A 7,512-nucleotide genomic window follows, 5' to 3' on the forward strand; every position below is an offset into this window, starting at 1 on the left:
GGAATTGCCATATTGTATTAAACATCATTCTAGAAAAACGTTCAAACTTGGTATGATACTGCAACAGCCGCCAACAGGACACTATTTGAATATCAATAACCCAATGAATGTAATACTGGGGGACTTAGAGAGTGAAAGTCCTGTCACGTCAACGTCTAATGTAGAAATCGTGAGGCATCAAAACTGTCTATTAATAAGTTTATTACCTTCATTGAGTACTTTCACAGCATGGACAAAAGTATAGCCACATGATATAAGAAATTGTATTTACACACCAGAAAATGGGAACCACTGACAGTCTGTATTCTTTCTAAATGCCACGTGATTATTGCCAGTACAACTTTATTGTACATGTTTTACCTTGTATGTATGCATGTGCTTGTTTGGTGTATGAATAAAGGTAAAAGAAACAATGGTAACTTGTGCTACAAAGTACTTGGTAGAAATCGGACTATAAACTCCTCTCGACTTCGCTCTTTTTTTTGGGCCCGGTAAGCCCCTAAGCCTGCCGTTATAGAATATCTATGAAAATGTAGTATCTTATGATCGGCGAAACCCGTCCCATTGACTTTTTCAGGTGTTTTTTTTTCCGAACCAGCCCAAAAAGTACGCTGTACCGATCCCCAAGTGCCTTCACGTGCTCAACCTGTGGCAAAATGTGCAGGAGTCGGGCCGGCCTAGTCGCAAATCGCCGAGTCCATGTGAACTGATCGTCCGGCAGGATGTTAAGGATAGGAGAAGAGACCGATCCCCACTCCTAATTGTTGTTATATTATAATATGTGTGTTTAATCCTATGTTTAACGTTCCTGACCACAACAGCGGTCTAAATGACTGAGCCAAAAGCCTGACAGGCGTTTGGCATGGTCATTTAGCGCTACTTCAACCCCCGGACCCCCCCCCCCCCCACTGTTACAATATAATCAAATCAACATGGCCTTACGTGTATGGAGGCTTTTTTAACTTGAAGATTGGTACTTCGAAAACCCCCAAAGTAACCCTCGGTACGCTGTCACGTCATCACTCAGCCGCCACCGAATACCCTCCCCAGACGAAATATACACGAGCGCCGCCATAAAATAGTGCAGTCAAAAATGGAATTTGCAATTGATATGCGGTTATATTTGATTCTTTTGTTGGCTCTTGACTATCTAATTTCCCCCCGTAATTTTGACGATGAAAGCTGTATGTAAGTCTTTTATCTAAAGTTCAGCAGCATTCTAGATGTTTACGCGCACTGATACAAGAGAAGATACTATGGTTCTGTGAGGAATAACTCAGTGCAGGGCGGCCATTGTGAGGTGAGGGTAGACATCTGTTTCCACGAATTTTGTCTTCCTATTTTATTGTATTGTACCTCAGAAATCTTTCTTGTCATCTCATAGTATAGCTGTTTCGGTGGTTAGTTAGTACATCGCAATTTAAAACAGAAAAAAAAAATTACCGGCGAGGAAAACTGGTTTTGGTGAGGGTCGTGGCGCCTTGGGGGGGGGGGGGGATTTCTGGCGTTGAAAACTCAGGGAAAGGATAAAGTTTATCTGAAATGCTCGACGATGGTGGCGCATTTTAAACACACAACCTCGATTTTTTGTTACCCAGAGCGTGTGGACGATGTTTCAGTGATGTTTGTGTGTGTGAAGGTCCGTTTCTGTTACCGAGTCCTGTTAGCTATAGCCTGGATTCCATACCCATACCTCAACCTCAAGATATATCTTTCGTGTTGGGGTCTGGCAACATGGCTGTAGAAAGGTTCTCGAAGGCCCGTTGATCAGTGGGAGGAGAACCTAGGATTGATGACCACTCTCACCACAGGTAGCCAGCTACAACACACCACAGTTGGTCAGCAGGCTATCACAGTAGCGAATCAGCTACGTTATGGATTCAAAAAGTACAGTTGGGGGTCTTTAACCAATCATGGCAGGGGTGTAATTACCTCCTGCTGATCCTGTGTTGTTCTATTGGTGGGGTTTTTTGCCCACTATAAGGTGCAAAATTGAGAAGAGTTCCTATCCCATCCGCCCAGACCCCTGCACGATAGATACTTGAGATCGGGCTGGGGTTTGGTAACCAGGCTATGTTAGCTACAGAACAAAGGCGCGTGTAGCGTGGTCAGGTCATACGGGTTCTTTGTATTCACTGGGTTATGTAAACCGTCTTAATCAGTGGAAGTTCCTGGCGTGGCATTTTAATTGGAAAGGGTTAAAGAGCTACCCAATTTCAATTAGTGATGTTTTCAGCTTGATTTTTAAATGCACTTTGCGTTAACTTAAACTCGATGTTATAATGAGAACCACGATAGAGTCATAGACTATATATTTAGAACGGGTAGAGGGCTGACATGTATGTGCATATATAATTGCTCAGTCACAATTGTTACAGTGAAAATATGTTTAATGTTTTAAGCTAATTCGTAGTTTCTAATTGTACAATCTCGTCTGCTAAAGTTGTACAATAATATGAACATTTCTGTCCCACAGCTCAACCCAGAGGTGTACAGGATGCCACATGGGTCTGGTGATCTTTGAAGTGTTCAGCTTCAAGTGTGGGATCATCTTATACCTACAGCAGGATGCTGAGACAAAAGAACCAGCCCCTTGACGGGAACAACAGTAGCTGTTGCAATGCAAAGAGACAGAGCAGAGTGGCAGAGCAAAACTATTGGCAATGGCAGGGCATCCAGCTTACTCGGGTTCTGTTAGTCTGGTCTTTGAGTATTACAGCTGTCCAGCCTCTTGGAAACCCAGACTTCGGGGACTGTACCTCTGGCTCAGTGGGGGCTGGTTCAGCTAAGTTAGAATGGGTTTGCTGGATGTCAAGGCCACAAATAATGTTTCGTTCTTTTTGCTCTTGTTCCTGATGGTACTTTGCCTCAGCCTCTATACTACTGTACAGGTTGAGCGATAGCTGCGGGGACATGCATGTTGTAGACGTCATACTGCTGTACAGGTTGAGTGATAGCTGCGGGGACATGCCTGTTGTAGACGTCATACTGCTGAACAGGTTGAGCGATAGCTGCGGGGACATGCCTGTTGTAGACGTCATACTACTGTACCGTTTGAACAGCTGCACGCCATCATGTGTTGTGTACACTCTGTTTGACGGGTGACACTACATTTCTTGCATCAGGGCTATTTTTGTTGGGTGGAGGAGGAGTGTCAGCTTGGGTTTTTCGAGGTCTCTCGCGAACACAGAAGACATGAATTCATCCATGTGGCCTGACGTCTTTGTATCTGTCTGGTGTAGCGTCAAAAGCCTTGAATGCTGTGTACCGATATTCATTATGGGAATATACAACAGTAACATCAACTGTCATATAGTCAGCAACAGCAAGCCACATGGCGTTCTTCAAAGTGTTCTTGCCTTGCTGATCTTTGGATTTACATTTTCTGAACTTGTTATGGTTGCTTCTTCTTAGGTTTACCTACTTTCTCGACTGGTAGAATCTGATGTCAAAAGTTCCATTCTTAATAACGTTGCCTAAGATTCTCCTGTGTTAAACTTCTCCAACATGTCTCTGAATGATACAAATCGATGTGTGGCCCACCTATGTGTCTTTGTCGCCAATGTGGCCTTGAGAAAGTTGAATCGGTCCTTACCCATTGTTGCACTAAATGCTGGATGTCTTGTTTCATCACTGTATGCATCGACAGCTCAATCCTTTGTCCGCTGTAGTAAAATGCATTGCTTATGATGTACAGCAGCATTTGGATGGTTCTATATTATGTCCTTTCACGTATGGGTTTCGCAGTTTTAAACTCATAAATAAAACACACATGTATATATAAGTACATATAATAAAGCTTGAGGCTGGTTGTTTCCACTACACCCCTTCACTGTCCTACAGCAACAGTGCAGAGCCAACTGCTTCTATGTGCTTCTTTATCATGGATCTGTGAGATGCATCATATCATCGTATCTTGTAACGTTCTATCTTAGAGATGTGCACACTTACGACACAAGCTAACAGTCACGGACAATACCTTTTGTCCATCCACAATCCTGAAGGGACTGGGGGACGTTAAGGTCATTTTAGTCGAAAAGAAGTCTGAGTGCTGTGTCACATGCCGTGCTTGACTGGAGAGAGTCTGTCTTCTCGTCTTTTCCATAACTGTTTCCTCCAGGCCTTAACCCGTTTCTTGCGGTCTAGCTCATGTCGTTTGATCATTCCTTTCTTTGGTTTACGTAATTCCACTCCTTCCACTTACTCTGATTCTTGTGCAGCGCAGGTTTGAGCGTCCGTACCCAAGTTACAGCCAGCTGCACTGCGGACGCCTGCCCCCATTCCCGCCAAAGAGGGGCAGGGTCATATTCTCAAAGCGGTTCGAAATTGTCAGCTTCCTCTAGAAGGCGTCTGCTGGCTGCTTGTCCTGGAGCAAGACCGCTGCTTGTAGACCCAGCCGTGGCCGACTGCTTCCATTCCAGATGTGCGGCGTTATATTCTGGAATTTGTAAGGAATTTGGGTCAGCTTCCTCTCTAGAAGGCGAACTCTTTTGGCTGGTTGTCCGGAAGTAACAGCACAAGCGGACGACTGCCTCCATTCAAGAAGAAGAGACGCTGCGTTATATGCTGGAATTTGTTCGAAATTTGGGGCAGCTTCCTCTATAAGTTGTCTGTTGGCCGGTTGTTCTGCACCACTGCTCTTCGTTGTCACCCCCATATTGGCCCTCTTGGGGGGGCTGTCTTGCCAAGGTCGTCGTCGCTCATGTTACTTGTATGGTCGTTCGTAATAAAGTGATAGTAGATAGTAGATAGTAGAATTATTTGATACATCCTGTGAGGAATGATGACGCAGAGTGACATAGTTCATAACTTTATTTTGAATATAAAGATTTATTCTTTCTACGCTTTCCCGTGTGAATGCGTGCACTGCGCCCCCTTCCGACGTAAACGACCTCGACTTCGGACTCCGTGCCGGGGTGGGCCTGCTCGTCCTCCGGCGCAATGTCATGGTGGGGCTGTTCGTCATCTGACCCCGTGTCCGTGCCGGCGTGGGCCTGCGCCGCCACGTGGTACGGTGTCGGAGGTGGAGGGGGCGGCGGGGTACCTCGCGCCTCTGGAGGTGGAGGGTGTGGCGGGGTCTCTGGCGCCTCTGATGCCCCTTTTGACGATAAAAGAAGGAAATAATATACTTAAAGTAAAAGATGTTGCCAATTTTAACAATGCACACAGAAGCTATGTAAAAAGTAGAACTATCTGATACGAGATACACCAAAAAAAAAAACAGATAAAGATGAAAACTCATGGAACAGGGTGTCCAGGGCGCACCACGCCCTAAACCGCACCCACTCCTCGGGGGGTGTTTCTACCACATGCTGCATAACGTCCACACGACGTCTGGTGTTTTCTCTATATGAAGATACATGATTACAAGTTTAGGAGGTGTTTTTAACAACGGTTGGAAATGTACAGAGCTATCTCAGCATGATGATTTAAGAATCAGATCTTTATTTGCTTTCTGCCACCAATGGGCCACAGCAATTGACATAAAACAAAGGCCAATTGTACATCAGTTAAAATGAAATGAAAATATGATCAATATAAGGGCGGAACCAAAACCATAGTTATATTAAACTTCATGAACAAAAGAGAAATCATAAAGCCTAACAAGGACATGAGCTTATGTGGAACAAATAACAATTTTTCAAATGAATAAATAAATCAGAAGAAACAAAACCATGTAAGGGTTAGTCCTCACAATTAGTTATATCAAATTAAAATAATTGCACATTAACACACAATAAATCATCAATTAAACATAAGGAGGACAAAGGTTCATGAACAAAGAGAAATCATAAAACTTAACAAGGACATGAGCTTAATGAGTGGAACAAATAACAATTTTTCAAATGAATAAATAAATCAGAAGAAGCAAAAGCCCTGAGAGGGTTAGTCCTCACAAATAGTTATATCAAATTAAAATAATTGCACATCAACACAAAATAAATCATCAATCAAACATATGGAGGACAAAGGTTAAGCGGACAAGGACGACAGACAGAGTGGATGAACATTGATATGTTTGTTTCTTAAATTGAAGGCATTGTAAATAAACTTTCCTAACTGTCTTATTAATGTTGTAGTAGGGCCTGACATTAATTCCTTGAACTTGTGTGGGTCCGGTCGTGTGGCGTAGTATTTTGGCAGGTGTTGTGTTCTTAAACTATGTAAATATGGGCATTCCATTACAAAGTGATACTCGCTTTCAATGACACCTTCTAAACAGAGAGGACATAATCTATCTTGTCTGTCCATATTTGTATGTCTACCTGTTTCTATACTTAGCTCGTGTGATGCACATCTCAGCTGTGCTAGTGCTTTTCTGTGGTTAAAAACATTGATTACACTCAGATACTTTTCTGTCACAAATCTGTCCTTGATTATGCAATATGTTTCTAGCCTATTAGTGTTTTCTATTTCTTGGTTCCATATTTGAGTTACCTGTAGTTTAGACCTTTTTTTAAAGACCTCAAAAAATACTTCTTTATTACTTACCCCTTGGCCATACCATGCTTCTTGCAGACCATGGGAAAACAGCAGCTGCTTTACCTGGCTTAACCAGGACTTCCTGTCCAGCTCGTATAGTAATTTGTAGCATTTCCTTGAATACCTGTTCTCATTCATCTCGAACACTTTTACCCAAAATTTAATTATTCTAATTTGTCTCTGTACATAAAGAGGATGTCTCCCTTATTCTCCTGTAACTGCTGTATTTGATGCATTATGTCTAACTCCTAGGTAATACTTACAAAATTTATTGTGTACTATTTCTAGTTGTTTACACGGATGGAACCCCCAAATTTCGCACCCGTACATGATAATAGGCAAAATCATAGTATCAAACAATTTAAAGACTAACTCTGGGGATAATACACCAAACTTGTGAATCCTCTTCTTGATTATGAAAATTGCTTTGGATGCCTGTGATGCAAGAGTGTCCTGAGCCCTATACCAGTTTCCCCTAGAAGAGATGGTTATACCTAGGTACTTGTAAGTGCTTACAACTTCAACTTTCTTTCCACCATATAACCATCTCTCCAACCACCTTAACTTACCTCCATTCCGAAAAACTATCACTTTCGTCTTCACTAAATTTACTGTCATCTGCCATTTTTCACAATATTTGTTAAGTGCATTAAGGACCCTTTGCAGACCTACTATTGAGTCGGCACACAAGGCTAGGTCATCCGCGAACATTAAGCTTAGAATTTCAACATCATCCACTTGTATACCTCTACAACCACTTTGTGTCAAATAATCATCTAAGGCACTTAAAAAGAAGGCAAATAAGAAAGGGGATAATATACACCCCTGTCTTACCCCTCTATTACATGTAAATACCTCACTCATCTCACTCTTCAGTCTGACACAGGATTTTACTTCGGAATATAGTGATTGAACTAGTTTAACCATTTTACTACTTACTCCCCCATTTATTAATTTCGTCCACAAATACCCTCTATTAACGCTATCGAAGGCCTTGGAAAAATCTACAAATTTAGACGGAACAAATTA

General features: G+C 42.4%; 1 long non-coding RNA gene across 1 annotated transcript; it reads left to right on the forward strand.

The window, feature by feature from the left end:
* Window positions 1–1,018: 1,018 nt before the first annotated feature.
* LOC118418677 lies at window positions 1,019–6,665 on the forward strand. The gene is made up of 2 exons (XR_004831503.1): window positions 1,019–1,300; window positions 2,477–6,665. It is a non-coding gene; the product is annotated as an uncharacterized LOC118418677 (long non-coding RNA).
* Window positions 6,666–7,512: the final 847 nt, after the last annotated feature.

The sequence above is a fragment of the Branchiostoma floridae genome, chromosome 6 (assembly GCF_000003815.2).
Source record: "Branchiostoma floridae strain S238N-H82 chromosome 6, Bfl_VNyyK, whole genome shotgun sequence".
Taxonomy (NCBI): Eukaryota; Metazoa; Chordata; class Leptocardii; order Amphioxiformes; family Branchiostomatidae; genus Branchiostoma; species Branchiostoma floridae.